The sequence below is a fragment of the Acanthochromis polyacanthus genome, chromosome 3 (assembly GCF_021347895.1).
Source record: "Acanthochromis polyacanthus isolate Apoly-LR-REF ecotype Palm Island chromosome 3, KAUST_Apoly_ChrSc, whole genome shotgun sequence".
Classification (NCBI taxonomy): domain Eukaryota; kingdom Metazoa; phylum Chordata; class Actinopteri; family Pomacentridae; genus Acanthochromis; species Acanthochromis polyacanthus.
Window position 1 is genome coordinate 30,870,508 of NC_067115.1, and position 18,759 is coordinate 30,889,266.

An 18,759-nucleotide genomic window follows, 5' to 3' on the forward strand; every position below is an offset into this window, starting at 1 on the left:
GTTAACCTCAACATGTTTTGGACTGTGGAAAGAAGCCTGAGTAACCCGAAGAAAATCCACGTGAACATGAAAACTCCACACAGAAAGATCTTAGGCTGGATGCAAAGCAGGGACTTTCTAGCTGTGAAGCGACAGTGCTGATGTTGTCCAGTGACCGATTTTTGTAGCGTTTGACAGCAGACTGTAAATGTGATGATGGAGGTGAGCTGACAGCAGCAGGTCACAGTAAACTCAGTCACAATATCCTAGTCCCAGTAAAACAGGACAGAAATGTTCCTTGATCCAGATGTTTCTCCTAAGAACTTTGTTGGATCGATCACACTGACACACTGACAGACCGTGGACTGTATGGAAGCCTGAATGGAAGTTTATCTTCTGTCTTCCATCTGCAGATGAAACCAAAGAAAGATTCAAATGTGCAAGTGTGAGAGAGGCTGATGAGAATTCAGTCTCATATCAAACAGTCAGAAGATGAGCTGAAGCACTGATGTGAAGAACTAATGTCCAACAGGAACAGTCCAATGTTCTGCTATCAATGCATGAAGGAAATATAAATGTCTCTTCATATCAACATGTTTTTCATTATGTCCCATTACAGACTTCTAAATGTGAACTCTCAGAGAGTCACTGTGAAGTTGTGGCCACAGCTCTGAAGTCCACCCCTCCATCTGATAGAACTGGACCTGAGTGAGAACAAGCTGCAGATACGGGAGTGAAGCATCTTCTGTTGGACTGCAGAGTCCAAACTGTAACTGGAGACTCTCAGGTCAGTTCACTGTTGATCGTTTATATATATATACAGGTAAAGCCAGAAATTAGAATATTTTTCATAAACTTGATTTATTTCCGTAATTGCGAACAAGGTATAACTTTACATTAATATGTATCATTTGCACGCACAGACTGATGCACTTCAATGTTTATTTATTTAATTTTGATGATATAGGTGGCAACAATGAAATCCGACATTGCCGTGGGTCAGAAATTAGAATATTGTGAAATGGGTCAAGTTTGAAGACACCTGGTGCCACCCACTCCAGCTGATTAACTCAAAAACCCTGCAAGGGCTTTAAATGGTCTCTCAGTCCAGTTCTGAAGCTTACACAACAGTGGGGAAGACTTCAGATTTGACAGCTGTCCAAAAGGCAACCATTGACACATTGACAGGAGGGCAAGACTCAAAGGTTATTGCTGAAAAGGTTGGCTGTTCTCAAAGCTCTGTGTCCAAACACATTAATGGAGAGGCAAAAGGGTAGGAAAAACTGTGGTAGGAAAAGTGTACAAGCGACAGGGATCACCGCGCCCTGGTGAAGATTGTGAAAAAAAACCCATTCAAAAATGTGGGGGAGATTCACAAGGACTGGACTGCTGCAGGAGTCAGTGCTTCAAATCCACCACCAAGAGACGCATGAAAGACATGGGTTTCAACTGCCGCATACCTCGTGTCAAGCCTCTTTGAACAAGAAACAGCGCGCAAAGCGTCTACCTGGGCTAAGGAAAAAAGAGCTGGACTGCAGCTGAGTGGTCCAAAGTTATGTTTCCTGATGAAAGCAAATTTTGCATTGCCTTTGGAAATCGAGGTCCCAGAGTCTGGAGGAGGACAGGAGAGGCAACAGGATCCCGTTGCCTGAAGTCTAGTGTGAAGTTTCCACCATCAGTGATGGTTTTGGGGTGCCATGTCATCTGCTGGTGTCGGTCCACTCTGTTTCCTGAGATCCAAGGTCAACGCAGCCGTCTACCAGCAAGTTTTTAGAGCACTTCATGCTTCCTGCTGCTGACCTGCTTTATGGAGGTGGGGATTTTATGTTCCAACAGGACTTGGCGCCTGCACACAGTGCCAAATTACCAGTGCCTGGTTTAAGGACCATGATATTTCTGTACTCAATTGGCCAGCCAACTCGCCCGACTTAGCCCATCGAAAATCTGTGGGGTATTGTTAAGAGGAAGATGCAGAATGCCAGACCCAAAAATGCAGAAGAGCTGAAGGGCCACTATCAAAGCAAACCTGGGCTCTCATAACACCTGAGCAGTGCCAGAACTGATCGACTCCATGCACGCCGCATTAATGCAGTCATTGAGGCAAAAGGAGCTCCAACCAAGTATTGAGTACTGTACATGCTCATATTTTCACGTTCATACTTTTCAGTTGGCCAACATTTCTACAAATCCTGTTTTGTATTGGCCTCAAGGTAATATTCTAATTTTCTGACCCACGGAATGTCGGATTTTCATTTGTTGCCACCTATGATCATCAAAATTAAATAAATAACATTTGAAGTGCATCAGTCTGCGTGCAATGATTACATATAATGTAAAGTTATACCTTTTGTTCGCAATTACGGAAATAAATCAAGTTTATGAAAATATTCTAATTTTCTGGCTTTTACCTGTATATACCGGGCTTTGCAAAAGTTCTGTTACACGGTTTCATGATCTTTAGAGACGTTTACATGTCGGAGTGAAAAATTCCATTAAATAAACTGAAAGTTCTACCTTATAGGTAGGTGTCCTTAATACAGTTTTTTTCTCCGTGAAGTTGTATCAAGATGGAAGTCAAAAGAGTTGAGATATCTGCTCTCCTTTGTGCTGAACATCAGCCGGATGACCGTCCACAGAGTTGCGGAGAGGCTAAAGAATGGTGAAGATCTTTCAGGTCTTCACCATTCTTGAAAGATCACTGAAAGATCTTCACCATTCTTGTGCCTCTCTGCCACTCTGTGGACGGTCATCCGGCTGATGTTCAGCTGCTTGGCTCTGTCAGACTTGTTGTGGCCAGCATGATATATATATATATATATATATATATATATATATATATATATATATTCAATTTAAATCTTTCACTTAAGTTTGAATTTTTTGCTGATAAATTTTGAGGATTTTCCTGAAAACATTGTGAAGATGTTTGAGATTGCTGAAGTGTGAACAAATCCCCCTGATAGCTGACTGCAGAGTTCCAAGATGGAGGACAGAATCCACAGTCGTGCTGTGTCTGAATGTAAGCTGATGTGAAAGGGATGTGAGGCTTCAGCAGTCTGACTTCCACAGATCCAGTCAGTATGCTTGTGTTTCCACAGTGTTTGTGCTGAGCTGCAGTGGAGTCTCAGTAGCTCAAAAAGGAATTAGTTGTCAACAGTCTGGAACTTGATTAGTGTCAGTCAGAAGCTGAAGCTTGATGTTAGTGTGAGCTGAGCTCATGAAGTGATTCCTTCCAGTGGAGTTGTGTTAGGAAGAGAGCAGTGGACAGTCAGTGTGGACAGCAGGAATCAGAATCCCTCTGTAATGTACATGTGACATGTGACTGTTGTTGGAAAACGCACTGGAAGATTTGAATGAGACAAAGCTACCAAGCTGATTTTCGCAGAAGAAGAAGGTGAAGGAACAAATGAAAGAATGAAGAGATTTGATGTTAATCCTGTAATGAGAGACTGGACTGAGGTCAGCAGATGTTTTTAGTGTGTGGACATGAATAGGTGGATGAATGTTGTGCTGAATCTGGATGGTGTATCTGACATGATGATGATCCACAATAACAGAAGGACAAAGTCACTCTGCTGTTTTAGAGAAAAGCTGATTGATGAGGACAAAGTAATGTTGAACTGCACATTGAGAACCTGAACACATCTGATGGATCATTAATGATTTTATCTACATCTTTTATTCCTTATGTAGATTGATGAGCTGCAGGTTGTCAGAGATCAGCTGTGATTCTTTGGTCCTCAGCTCTGAAGTCCAACCCCTCCTTTCTGAAACATCTGGACCTGAGTGGAAACAAGCTGCAGGATTCGGGAGTGAAACATCTGAGTGGTTTTTGTGGAGAGTCCAGACTGCATCCTGAAGACTCTGAGGTCAGTTCACTGACTGACTGTTACTGTTGTAGATCTGATATGTTTTAATGACAACTGAAGCTCATTTATGTTCAACAGAATTTCCATCAATGAAGCTGTAAATCTCCTCTGGTTCATATTTACTATTTTGGTCCTTAATTCAGTTTTTTGTGACAAAAGTGGAGTGCTTGAAGAAGAACATGTAGAAAATGTTGAGTGTTAGTTGTTAAAGTAAATTAATGTTTGTAGTTTGTGCTGAAGAGTCACATCTGGATCCAGAAGATCCTCTGAACTCTGATCAGTTTGAAGTGACAAATTTCACTGAGTGAAGTAGAAATATTTTTTGGTTTGTGTTGAGGTGAGTTTTAATTCACTGATACTGATCCTGTTGATGATGCAGCATGTTACTGATATGTGGACATGAATAGGTGAATGAATGTTGTGCTGACATCTGGATGATGTGTGTAGAAGGCTGACATGATGATGATCCACAATAACAGAAGGACAAAGTCACTGTGCTGGTTTTAGAGAAAAGCTGATTGATGAGGACAAAGTAATGTTGAGCTGCACATTCAGAACCTGAACACATCTGATTGATCATTAATGATTTTAGCTGCATCTTGTATTCTTTGTTCAGATTGTTTAACTGCAGATTGTCAGAGATCAGCTGTGATTCTTTGGTCTCAGCTCTGACATCCAACCCCTCCCATCTGGAACATCTGGACCTGAGCTACAACAACCTGCAGGATTCAGGAGTGAAACATCTGAGTGGCTTTCTGGAGAGTCCAGACTGCATCCTGAAGACTTTGAGGTCAGACATCATGTTTTGTTTGTGTGCTGAGATGAATCTGATGTAAAGTTGTGGTGACACTAAACTGCAGCCATCAGGCTGATGTTCTACTGATCCACACTGAGGATCTTCATGGTAATGTCTCCTATTCTCTGCTTCAGTCCTTTGATTGGCAGAAAATGTTGAGCTGCACATTTCAAAGATCAAGATGAGCAGAAAATCCTCCAGTAAATAATTGACTGTGAAACTCTGACACACGTGATCTTCAGCTCATATCTGACCTCATGTTTTTCTACAATTCAAGACAGCAGCAACTACAGTGCCTTGCGAAAGTATTCGGCCCCCTTGAACTTTTCAACCTTTCGCCACATTTCAGGCTTCAAACATAAAGATATAAAATTTTAATTTTTTGTCAAGAATCAACAACAAGTGGGACACAATCGTGAAGTGGAACGAAATTTATTGGATATTTTATACTTTTTTAAACAAATAAAAAACTGAAAAGTGGGGTGTGCAATATTATTCGGCCCCTTTACTTTCAGTGCAGCAAACTCACTCCAGAAGTTCAGTGAGGATCTCTGAATGATCCGATGTTGTCCTAAATGACTGATGATGATAAATAGAATCCACCTGTGTGTAATCAAGTCTCCGTATAAATGCACCTGCTCTGTGATAGTCTCAGGGTTCTGTTTAAAGTGCAGAGAGCATCATGAAGACCAAGGAACACACCAGGCAGGTCCCAGATACTGTTGTGGAGAAGTTTAAAGCCGGATTTGGATACAAAAACATTTCCCAAGCTTTAAACATCTCAAGGAGCACTGTGCAAGCAATCATATTGAAATGGAAGGAGTATCAGACCACTGCAAATCTACCAAGACCCGGCCGTCCCTCTAAACTTTCACCTCCAACAAGGAGAAGACTGATCAGAGATGCAGCCAAGAGGCCCATGATCACTCTGGATGAACTGCAGAGATCTACAGCTGAGGTGGGAGAGTCTGTCCATAGGACAACAATCAGTCGTACACTGCACAAATCTGGCCTTTATGGAAGAGTGGCAAGAAGAAAGCCATTTCTCAAAGATATCCATAAAAAGTCTCGTTTAAAGTTTGCCACAAGCCACCTGGGAGACACACCAAACATGTGGAAGAAGGTGCTCTGGTCAGATGAAACCAAAATCCAACTTTTTGGCCACAATGCAAAACGATATGTTTGGCGTAAAAGCAACACAGCTCATCACCCTGAACACACCATCCCCACTGTCAAACATGGTGGTGGCAGCCTCATGGTTTGGGCCTGCTTTTCTTCAGCAGGGACAGGGAAGATGGTTAAAATTGATGGGAAGATGAATGGAGCCAAATACAGGAGCATTCTGGAAGAAAAACTGTTGGAGTCTGCAAAAGACCTGAGACTGGGACGGAGATTTATCTTCCAACAGGACAATGATCCAAAACATAAAGCCAAATCTACAATGGAATGGTTCACAAATAAACATATCCAGGTGTTAGAATGGCCAAGTCAAAGTCCAGACCTGAATCCAATGGAGAATCGGTGGGCAGAGCTGAAGACTGCTGTTCACAAACGCTCTCCATCCAACCTCACTGAGCTCCAGCTGTTTTGAAAGGAAGAATGGGCAAGAATTTCAGTCTCTCGATGTGCAAAACTGATAGACATACCCCAAGCCACTTGCAGCTGTAATTGCAGCAAAAGGTGGCGCTACAAAGTATTAATGCAAGGGGGCCGAATAATATTGCACGCCCCACTTTTCAGGTTTTTATTTGTTAAAAAAGTTTAAAATATCCAATAAATTTCGTTCCACTTCACAATTGTGTCCCACTTGTTGTTGATTCTTGACAAAAAATTAAAATTTTATATCTTTATGTTTGAAGCCTGAAATGTGGCGAAAGGTTGAAAAGTTCAAGGGGGCCGAATACTTTCACAAGGCACTGTAACATGTTTTTCATTCCTGATGCATCTGTCTGTTATTTCAATAGTTTAGTTTATTGAATATTAAAAATAGTGAAAAGTGTTGATCCCACTTTGTCAGAGTTCAAGGTGATGTCTTCAAATGTCTCATTTTGTTTCAGCAACAGTCCAAAAGCACAAATGTGGAGTTTAGTGTGACAGAAAATAGAAAGTCTTCCCCGTGAACAAACTGGAACCAGTTGGGTGTTTTGGGTGTTTTTTGTTTTAAATGACTGAAACCATAACAGAAATGTTTTGGATCTTTTGTCCATGGACTCATCAAATAGTGGACTGATTGTTTGGGCTCCAATTAAAGCAGTAATGACAAACATGTTCTGGTTGAGTTTCTGCTGATTTTCTTCTTTTTTCTGGTTTGTGTTATTTGAAAGTGAAGATGTTTGTGTTTGAGAAAACAGTCGTCACCTGGTCATCTGAAAACTGTGATGGACACTTTCCACTATCACTGGCAAATGGATAAATAATGAAATCATCTGAATGTACAGTCCTGATTGAAATGTCTCCATGATTCCAGAACATGAAGATATTTTAGAGTCTGAAGCCTCATTTTGTCCATGTTTCCTTCTTGTATTTTTCTGTGCCTCTGAGCAGAAAGTGAAATACATGTCAGAGTATTTTTCTTTGTGTTTGTTGCTCACCATGAGTTTGTCTGGATGGAGCCACTGGTGGAGCGGCAGAGGTTGAGAGTTGTAGTCACTCCATCTTTATATGAAGCAGCAGCATGTTGTCATTAATATTTATGAGAGCTCTTCTTCGCTGGTTCTGTTGGACTTTTCGAAGCTGCATCCTGTTGGATTCAGCTGGTTGGAGTTTCCATTTTCTAAACTTGGACATTCTTAAGCTTTCTCAGCTCTTAACTCATTGTGAAACTCTGAATGATTTCAGCTGGAACTTTGTCTCCTCAACTCACATCTTTTGTTCTTTATTCAGATTGGAGAGATGCAGTTTGTCAGAGATCAGCTGTGATTCTCTGGTCTCAGCTCTGAAGTCCAACTCCTTCCATCTGAAATGTCTGGACCTGAGGAGGAACAACCTGCAGGCCTCGTCAGTGAAACATCTGTTAGACCTTGTGGAGAGTCCAGACTGCAGCCTGCAGACTCTGAGGTCAGTAGAAGGTTCCATTCGGTCTCTGCTGCTTTCAGCAGTTTTCTACAAACATAGGTAACAAAGCAGGTGTGTGAGCTTGGAGCTGAATGTGTTCACTCCAACATGAACATGCTGCTCTGAACACAACTGAAGTCCTGATGAGCTGCTGATCAAACTCATTGATCTTCTCTGGTCATTCTTCTTCTCTCTGCAGATGGAAGTGATGCTGATCAGGACCGTGTTTGTGCTGAGAGGATGAAGTGTGTCCTGATGATCCAGAGATTGAAGCAGCAGCAGCAGCAGCTGGTGTGTAGTGGTTCTGACTGGACCATGTTACTGAAAGGTGGACTAGGAACCAGTGTAAAGTGTGTTGTTATCACTGTATAGTTTAGTGTTGCAGCTCCACGCTGTGAATGAGAACTGCATTTAATGTAGACATATGTTGGAGGTTGATGTCAGGTTGCAGAGTGTGCAGTAAATTTCAAAGATGTTTCTGTCAGTGAAAGATTATATACTGCCCAGCCAAAAAAAAATCACCCACTTAGGTCTGGGCAATAAATCAAATTAATTCGATTAATTCGCCTTTTTAAAACCTGACGATTTGAAAATTTGCCAAATCGTAAAATCGAGGCGAGCTTAAATATATAACAATACAGATTCTTCTTCTGCCTTTTACGACTTCTGCGCTGGCGTTGACACAACAGCAGACGAAGAGTTGGTTGCGAGTAAAGGGCCTCATGTTACATCGATTATATGGAAGTGGTTCGGCTTTGACAAGACTGACACAGAGGAAACTACAGTCGTGCAAGATTTGCAAAAGTACTGTGAAAACGAAGAGTAGCAGCACAACTAACCTCTTTCAGCACCTCCAGCTAAAGAATGGGAAAAGTGCCCGCAGCTACGGGAGTGCGGCATGGCTAACACTGGCCATAGCAAAACCTCAAAGAAACAACAAAAATCAATTAAAATCATAATCGTCCAAGATGACTAAAAAAATTGGGATTTTATTTTTTTGGCCATATCGCCCAGCCCTACACCCACTCTAATATTTTGTAAGACTGCCTTCAGCTTTGAGTATGGCACTCATTTGCTATGACATCATTTCAACAAGCTTCTGCAATTATGCTGCATTATGTTTCTGCATGTTGTAACTCATTTTGAGGGCCTAAACATGCTCAAAAACCTCCTGAAAGTTTGCACACACATCAGAACTGGCAAAAAATTACATTTTTTTAGAGGAATTGCACACGTGTTTGGCAGAATCTCTCCATACCTATACTTTCCTACAGGCAGGACATTTCACCGACATCTACCAAATTTGGCATGCATATGCAGCACGTCAGGCTGAACAAAAACCTCTGTGGCAGCTGTATCCCAAGCCAAACAAGAAGTCTACTATTTTGCGCAGGCTGTCAGATTTGTGACCATTTTTGTCACAGTACAGGTGTGGAACCCAACATAAGAGCACACAGAGACAGGTCAAAATCGACAGGTTTTATTACAAATAATGCCAACACTATACAACACAACTGGGGGTGAGTAGCCCCTCATGGACAGCTAAGGCGGCTCTGGGCTCCTCCTTGATAGGGAACGCAATGTCAAGCTCCCCCAGGGCACGAGAGGCCAGGAATGGCCAGGACGTAGGGCTGGTACAAGGAGACGCCAGCAATGTTGGCTGGTGGTGCCAGTGACGTCAGGGCGCTAGGGGGTGGCAAAGTTCGATGCTTTCTGGAGCCACGCCTCCTGTGGGAAGCCTTTCCCACTGGTAGCTCTACAGAACGATGGAGGGGTGGAGGGATGAAGCTGGTCCTCGCCAAAGAGGGGGGCCCAGGTCACTGGCAAGTGGCCAGGTCAGATGGAGCAGTCGGGGGTCCAGGTCCTCTTCAGGAGCCGGGTCCAGATTCACCGGTGGACGGTCAGGTCAGGCAGAGTTGAGCAGAACTGGACAGTGCAGTCAACAGAAAGCAAAGCTGATGCTACAGTCTGGCAAGGAGTGGAATCATGAGCTGGGTTTTATGGGGTGACTGATGAGCCAGGTGTGCTGATCCGTAGCTGTCCGGAGTTCCTGGTGATTGAATTAACTTGATAATTAACAGTTGCAGGAGAGCACTGTGGAAAGGAGACTGAGCAGAGTGATGGAGGCAAGGGTGTCAGTTTGTTTTTAAAAGTGGGGGGGATGGAGACCACAGCCATTGTCAGATGGAAATGCACACCCTGGGTGGCGTGCTGGGTAATCGGGAACACCGGGGATATCCCTGGTGGGCCGCTTTATTGTTGGGCCGCTCCAGTCATAAATAATAATAATAATGATAATAATAATAATAACGCTTTAAATCATGGGTCTCAAACTCGCGGGCCAACTGCGGTCCGTGGGACGATATTTTGTGGCCCTCTACTTGAGATCAAAGTTTAGCATTGGTGCGGCACGCCTGCTTTTCTCATATGCTTCCATGTCATTGGTAAGACAGCACTTTGAGAAAATGTCGAAGAACGGCGGCAAAATGCCACAAGCTGGGCTCGAACTCACAACCACCGCACCAAAGGCGAAGGCGCAACCTGTTGAGCTATCGGTACATGCGGGTAGAGGGGTCTGTGGGTCGCTATAATACTAATTCTCCCGGGCCGAAATTTTGCCCCTGCACACCACTGGTCGGAGCTTCCACTTGGCACGGGCGCAAATTTAGCATCTGCACGTTTTTTTATTTAAACCTCACGAAGGTATGCTGCTTGTCTGTGCAACTCTCGGCCGAGTGCGGATGGTGCGTTCAGGAGCGTCGGAATTTTCTATACTACTGAAAATAACTGGGTTTACAACGGCTTACATGTGAAGAATTTGAATGTGTTGGAGACAAAATGACCCCTGACAAAAAGTGGGGGGGACACATCCCCACCGTCCCCCCCTAAACTGACACCTATGGATGAAGGGAAAGAGAGGGAGAACAGAAAGAGGAAGAACAAAACAATTGGGGAGAAAAAGGTCAGGTGGGGCAGATGCAGAGACTTCGGATTGGGCCAGGCAGGGGCCTTGACAATTTTTTTTTTTTATCATTTTCAAGAGTGAACTCCTCAAAGGGGGTAACTCTATGACACCTCATATTTAGGTAATGTATACAACAGGCCTTAATGGGTGTGGTCACGGTGGCCTCCATAATTTTGATCATTTGCCATGAAAGAAAAGCACCATCTAACTGCCCTCTGCATTGCTGCAATCTGCCTCAAACTTTACATGTCTGATCACAGTCTTGCCCTGATACATTGCACGTCAAAATACAGTCAGTCATAGCACCACCCAGTGGCAACAGGAAATGTTTTTTTTACACTTTGATGTACAGTGAACCCTCGCTATAACACGGTTCACCTTTCACGGCTTCGCTGTTTCACGGATTTTTTTAGGGCAGTTTTTTTATGCTTTTTTAAACAGCGCATTGTGTTCTGCATCCTGATTGGCTAAGGGACTGACCAACGTGAACAGTCTCCGTGCCTGGTCTCCTCTGCCATACAGGCCAGCGCTGCCTGCTGTGGAGCGCTGGATCATTTCTCTCCTTGTAGTGAGACACCCTGAAAGACGGAGCCGACAGAGCAGCCTTCTTTTCCCCCGCCGTCAACCGGACAGTGGATGTGGTCCCCAGCCATCTCTGGCCACCGCAGCCGCGCTCACCAGGAGAAGAGCACTGGCGTGAGCCTTCCCCACCCCCGACTGCTCCGATTGATTCAGCCGGCCCGCTCTCTGAGGCAAGAGTACCGCTGCGGCGTACACCTGGCTGCAGCTGCAGCGCTCCCCCAAGTGCAGTATTGTATAATAACTGTAAAAAATAAAGCTGACTACTTCACGGATTTCACCTATCGCGGGTTCTTTTTGGAACGTAACCCCCGTGATAAACGAGGGTTCACTGTACTAGTTAGCCTGTTGCCAATATTCATGTTCATTATTCTTTCATTGTCTTTACACTGGTTTCCACTTATTTCTGCCTCTTTATATTGGCTACCAGTATGTTTCAGTCTTTTTACATTGGTTCCCAGTATATTTTAGCCTCTTTATATTGATATGTTGTAGCCTTGTCACACTGGTTCTTAGTATGTTTCATTTTGTTTATATTGATTCCCACTATGTTTCAGCCTCTTCAAACTGGTTCCCAGTATGTTTTAGTCTCTACAGACTGGCTCTCATTATGTTTGATATATTCTCTTTATATTACCTGCCACTATCTTTCAGCCTCTATAAACTGGCTCCCATAATGTTTTAGTCTGTTTATACTGTCTTTAATCTATTTCATCCTCTTTTTAAACACCAATTTGAGCTTCTTTGTGTCTTTTGCTGAGACTTCTCTGTTTTTTTTTTTTGCCTCCTTATGAAGCACATTGTTACTCTGGAGAATGCTCTGTGTTTGCTTGTACTGTTACGAGGTGATATAATCCTTGAAACTGGTCAGCTTAGTCTCAGTAAAGTAAATGTGTATCTATTTGTGTGTATGTATGTGATTGTTTTGTGGATCTAAATGTGTGTGTTTGTATTTTTTGTGTTTGAACTTGTGTGTGTTGGTGTATGTGAGTTTCTGTGTGCGGTTGTGTGATTGTGTGTGTCTGTATACATATTTTGTTTGTTTGTAAATGTGTTTCTATTTGTATGTGTGTGCTTGTGTTTCTCTGTGTGCCTGTGTATTTGCATGTCTCTTGTTGCGTTATTTGTGTGTGTGTGTCTGTGTGTGTGTTGTGTTATTATGTGTGTTTGTGTGTGTATTGCTGTATTGATGAATGTCTCTGGGTTTAGAGAAGAAGACATAGAGGCAGCCAGTGACACACAATTGATTTATGAAAACAGAAAAGACACACAGGCACACACTTGCTTGTTTTATTTTGTAGTCAGATGCAGCAGCAGCTTCCTGTCTGGAGTTTTTCCTCATTTCAAAGCTCTAAGTTGTGTATCAGAACCAGATATAAATACCTGGAAATTTAAGCTGAAATGTTGATCTTTTGTCTCATATTCATCTTCTGATGTGAAATCCAAATGTTTTCAATCTACAGCAAAAATAAAGGAACTGGCCTTGCTGGTCCAATGCTTTTGGAGGTGAGTGTAAATCAAATGTTTGTTCTTAAAGGGGAACTTCGTTTTTTTTCAACCTGGGGTCTGTTTCCATATGTAATTTCATACATGTGAGTGATGGAGAAATGAATTTTCGACATAGCTCCAGTATTTAGCCAGACAGGCAGCTTAGCAGCTCAGCTAGCAGCTCAGCTAGCAGCTCGGCTCGCGAAAAGTATGGGGCAGCTGGCCCCCCCGCATCAAAGTCCGCCCTAATGTGCTTTTGCCCCACACTGACTGGCTCAGATAGTCTCAGTGAGTGTCCCACAACATACTAGAGATGAGAAGTGAACGAAAACCTCCACATTACCTGGCAATCGCTCTTTGTTGTGGTCCGTATCCAAATCTCAGGACGGTAGAAAGCAAATCTTGTTCTGAAATCGCGTGATAGCTCGCGCTAAAATCGGTGTTTTGGCACGAGCTATCACCCGATTTGGATACAGACCACAACAAAGAGCGATTGGCAGGTAATGTGGAGGTTTTCGTTCACTTCTCATCTCTAGTATGTTGTGGGACACTCATTGAGACTATCTGAGCCAGTCAGTGTGGGGCAAAAAGCACATTAGGGTGGACTTTGACGCGGGGGGGGCCAGCTGCCCCATACTTTTCGCTAGCCGAGCTACTAGCTGAGCTGCTAAGCTGCCTGCCTGGCTAAATACTGGAGCTATGTCGAAAATTCATTTCTTCATCACTCACATGTATGAAATGACATATGGAAACAGACCCCAGGTTGAAAAAAAACGAAGTTCCCTTTTAACTCCACATTAGCTCCAATGAGCTCTGCCTCCACATATACAGCAGAGAAATTCTGCTTTCACGTAAAAACAGATCTCAGCCACCAATCGGCTCTCTTCTGTCCACAGCAAGTTTGTACTTGTCTCCCAGTAAAACATCCATCGAATGAAGTGAAGCGACGCTGCTTACTGTCTGTTACCAGTGTGTTCAGAGTGCTGCAACACCTTCATCATTTCACTGTCAAAGTATGCAGTGTGACTGGTTGGACGGTGTTTCACAGGATCTGGTGTTTTTCTGAGCACAAACTTCCTCGTGGCTGCCAGAAACACATCAATTTATTCTCATCCTGAGTGCACCTCCTCCTCTTCTGCTTTGTCAAAATACAAAAAAACAAAACTATAAACACAGTCTGTAATATTTGATGAAATTCTCTCCGTTCCTCTTCATTGTTCCAACGCACAGCGTCTCCACAACAGAACGGATGCCATGAAACAAAGTATTTTGAAATGAGAATGTGCAGAATGTACAAAGGAAATCAAGACAAAAGAACCAACATTCACTTGGACTGATGACCAACATGCAAGAAGAAATGTGTGTTCAAGGAAACTACAATAGAACTGCAGGTGGATTTTTAAAAGAGCTTTAAGACAAAAACATGGGATTAATGTTGTAAAGTTTTACACAAAGTTACATGTGATGGCAGAACTGTAACTTGTTAAAGCTTGCTTCCCTAAGCAAAGGAGTTCAAGTATCTTGGGATCTTGCTCACGAGTGATGAGAAAATAGAGCGAGAGATGGACATGCGGATTGGCAGCAGTAATGTGGGTGTTGTACCGAACCGTCATGGTGGCTCAGCTCTCAATTAACCAGTCATTCCACATTCCAACCCTCACTGATGGTCATGAGCTGTGGGTTATTATTATCAGTGACCAAAAGAATGAGATCACGGGTACAAGCCACCGAAATGGGTTCCTCTGAGGGTGTCTGGGTTCAGCCTTACAGTAAAGATAGGGTGAGAAGCTTGGACATCTGGAGGAACCTTCTAGTAGTGCCACTGCTCCTTCATGTCAAAAGGAGCCAGTTGAGGTGGTTCGGATGCCTCCGGGAAGACTTCCTTTGGAGGTATTCCGAACACGTCTGCCTGGGAGGAGACCCTGAGGCAGACCTAGAACTCACTGCAGAGGTTGTATATCTCGTCTGGCCCAGGAACGCCTCGGGATGCCCCAGGAGGAGATGGAAAGCTTTGCTGGGGGGAGGGACGTCTGGAACGACCTGTTGGCTGGATGGATTAAATTTTTTTACCACAATTACAAGAGACATCAATGAAAAAAATGATACTAAACCAGGAGATTTAAATTTGCATTTAAATGTTTTGAGTTTCAATTTGGTCATCGGGGAGTGGGACAAGATAAAAATAGCATTTTAGGGGGAACTCCAGACTTATTTGGTATTTTAACAATATTTTCAAACATTTTTTTGTTTTAGTTTTTTTTTTTTAAATTTGCTCTCAGGACAAGTACATTTACACTGCAACTGCATGTTTTAGTATTTTGTACATGGATTTTTTTTTTTTTTTAAATTTGATGTGTGGGACGTAAAATGTCCTCCAGTTCTGGAATGACCCACAAATCAAGGCTGATTATTCCAAAACGCCTCAAAACACAAACTGTTACCAGCACTGTCTGGTCTTCAAGACAAGGTTTACTGACAGATTAGCTTTCACAGACGTACAACTACAATCTGTGTTGTAAATATCAGTGTGTTCACGTCATCGCATCACCGTTTACCAAGCTTCTTTGGCTCACAGCAAATTCCTCAATGCATTGCTCTCAGGGTTTCAGGCTTTAGCTGCTACACTCAGCTACTGTTGTTGGTCTTCTGTTTTGGATAGTCTGAATACATTGTCCATCCATACATCCATTCAGTATCTGTATCCACTCATGGAGGGTTGTGGGGTCTCTAACAGTTGAGTCGGTCTGTCACAAGGTGGCGCTGTGAGTCTATGAAAAGCTACATGCTTACAGGGTGGTTAAAAATAATAACAAAAGTAATAGTAAAACTCTGAATACAGTATTCTTACTATAAACACTGATGTCTAAGTCATAACATCTAAACATTAAATTTTCAGAAACAACAATGATTAAAGGACATATTTACGACCACATAACATTTTATGAGGAGGTTTTCTGACTCCACTGTTCACCGCTTTGACACGTCTGTTCACCCAAAGTCACGGTGTTATTTTACAACAGTAGGTGTAAACTGCTGGGAACATTTCTCGCATTGACTGATTTGTGAGTAAATACAATGTCGAATTGAATCAGAATTACAAACTTCACATATTGCAAGTGTCAGAATATTAGACCTTCCAGAAAAACACTAGCAAAAATCCTTGATTTTGCGGGCTAAAATCCATGATTATGCAAATAAATATGCAGGGTTCTTATGCCATTTTATGCTGGAAAATTGTGGAAAGTTGCAAAGTATGCGAATAGTTGTGAAATATGCAAAAACGTGAAATATGTAAGAACTGGGAAAAAATGTGATTCTTCTCCTACATCCTGATACTAGGCAACCACTAAGTTGTTGTTTGAGTCCTTTGTGTTCAGCAAACCTTTAGCTGTGCTTCGTCGTGGAGAAGTGCTAAAACACGGTTGATTTTCTTCGGTGCTCTAGAATGATGTTGCACGGGGGGCAAAAAAGTTTCCCCTCACGTTCGTGCAGTAAATCTGGGTACTGTTTTGCCCGATCTCTGACTGAAATATTCGTAGGTAAATGTGATCTTTGAGCATTCGCCATTCTTGTTTTTCGTCTCTGAGCGCCGCCGTGCTCCGCATCAGCTCGTGCTTCGACTGTGTGAATGCGCGAACTGATGACGTCAGGCCGGGCGTCACATAAAAACTCACTCACAACTCCATTTATATTGGTTATAGTTTTCTCATTTTATGCGGAAATTGTGAAATCAAGCAGGACCCGCATATTTCTATTTTTTTCGTGGAAATGTGAGATTCTTGCGGGAATTATGCGCTGTTTTGCAGGAATTATGCGGCCTTTTGGGAAATAATTGACCCCCGCATAATCAGCAGCAATTTGGTGATTAATGTGGGAATTCATGCGATCGCATAATCGCGTTTTTCTGGAGGGTCTAGAATATGTACCAGAAGATGATCCTGGTATGAAATGTAGGTAAAAATAATTTTTTTCACTTGCTATAACTTGTTGCGGCCCACCACCCATTACACATGCTGATTTGAGCAGTAAATTACAAGAAAACAGATAACAAATCCATCATACCAATCCAAATTATCATTCATTGTTGTCGGTCAAGTGTTCATTTCAATTATATGAGAACATGCAATCATGCAAAATAAGTCTCTTCTATTGGTAAATTTCAACATGAAGACAACATAGAAGCAACTTGTAACTTTGCACATAATATGCTGTGTACCAGTGAAAACAAAAACTAGAACCTTGAGCCAGTAATTAAGAATTTATCCTCTGCTGGAGCCATTCAGTCAGTTGGGTCTGCTAGAGAAAGTGGCTTCTTAGGTACAACCTACATTTTTTGTTTGTTTTATGCCTTGTTTATATGAATAAAATTATTTATCGGATTTGTTGCTGATACAATGTGTAGTATGTATGCAGCAGAAAAAGAGCCACAAGAAACTGAGGCAAAACCTGAAGAACCATCCATCCATCCATCCATCCATTCTCTATACACCGCTTTATCCTCATTAGGGTCACGGGGGGTGCTGGAGCCTATCTCAGCTGACTTGGGCGAAGGCAGGGGATACCCTGGACAGGTCGCCAGTCTGTCGCAGGGCTCCTGAAGAACCAGAGAAGTAGAAAAGTTTTGAGACACCACAGGCTTCAGATTAATGACTTAATATAAATATAAAATATGAGAATGTTATTTTGTTACTGTATATTACACAAATTTATGAGATGTAAAAACACTGCATTTTTAGAGACTGATTTTTCACACAACTAATGCAGTTTTTTGCATGGGAAATTTGACAGCTGTGTAAATGAGTTCTGATAGGTCTTCCTCCAGGGTGGGGAAGCAAAAATGTCCTGTCAGGTAAAAACAACTATAAATGGGTATATAACTTTTTTATTCTTTGGAATTTTGAACTGATTTCTTGAAGAACACAAATTTAAAGCTTTCAGAACATGTTTGTTCAATATGTCCTCCATCAGCCATGATGAAGGCCTCGATACAGCCTCTGAAAGAGGCACAGGCCCTCTTGATATCCTCCTTGGGGTAGGCCTTAGCCTAGCTGCGCTAGACCCATGTTTCTGAAGGCACAAGGGTCTAGGGCCGCTTGACAGGGAGGGAGGCGGGCTAAAAGGTTGTCTTTCAAATCACTCTGCAGCAATTGGGTAGGTTTACAACCAATTAGCGCAACCAATAGGCTGACGGAGTTCCTAGAGCACCGGCGGATTGTGGCTAAGTCCCATTAGCTTCCCAACCAGCGGAGCCAACTGGTATATTAAGGATTTGCCATATCCCGTCGGCATAAGTCCAAATACGTCTTTCTTCTCAATGAAACACTTCAGTGTCTTCCTTTGTTTATCTTTCAAGATGAATTTTAGCTTCAAATCTTTAAGGGCTGTGGCCAAAGCTGAGTCGAAAGATAACTGTTTATTGTGCGCTGGTTGTTTCTGTCAGAATCGGCACGCCTCTGTCGTCACTTAGTTACGCCCGCCTTCTGACTCTACACTTCATGGTGATTGGTCCGGCCAGTTTTAGGAGAATCCAACCTCGAGCCTTATGGAGGATAACTAGACCAACCCTGGCAGAGAATTAAATTCGTTGCCGTGGGTTGTCTAGCGCGGCTAGGCTAGGTAGGCCTCCCATTCCCTGGAGAATGCAGCCTTAAGTAAATCCATATTGGCATGAGGGGTGGCATTAGTCCTCAACTCAGTGGTGCTCCATCAGAAAAAATCCAGGGGGTTTAGATCAGGTGAGCTCGGGGCCAAATGCCTTTGGGCCAGAAGTTCGCCATATTCTACTCACAGAACTTTTGGACCTTGATTGATGTGTGAGCAGGAGCCCCATCTTGCTGCCACACTTAGTTGTTGTCAGGGTAGGTGGCCTTCAGCCAGGGCAAAATGGTGTATCTCAGAACTTTGTCGTCCACATCAGCCCCAATTTTCTGATCTGGCCTGAAGAAGTAGGGGAGCATCTTATTGCCATCTGAGCCCAAGACTCCCTGGACCATCTGGAGATCTCTTGGTGCCCAAACTGGATTGTCTGG

General features: G+C 42.9%; 1 long non-coding RNA gene across 1 annotated transcript; it reads left to right on the plus strand.

The window, feature by feature from the left end:
- Nucleotides 1-606: 606 nt before the first annotated feature.
- Nucleotides 607-12,747, plus strand: LOC127533388 (uncharacterized). The gene is made up of 5 exons (XR_007941127.1): nt 607-766; nt 3,673-3,848; nt 4,465-4,638; nt 7,528-7,701; nt 7,898-12,747. It is a non-coding gene; the product is annotated as an uncharacterized LOC127533388 (long non-coding RNA).
- Nucleotides 12,748-18,759: the final 6,012 nt, after the last annotated feature.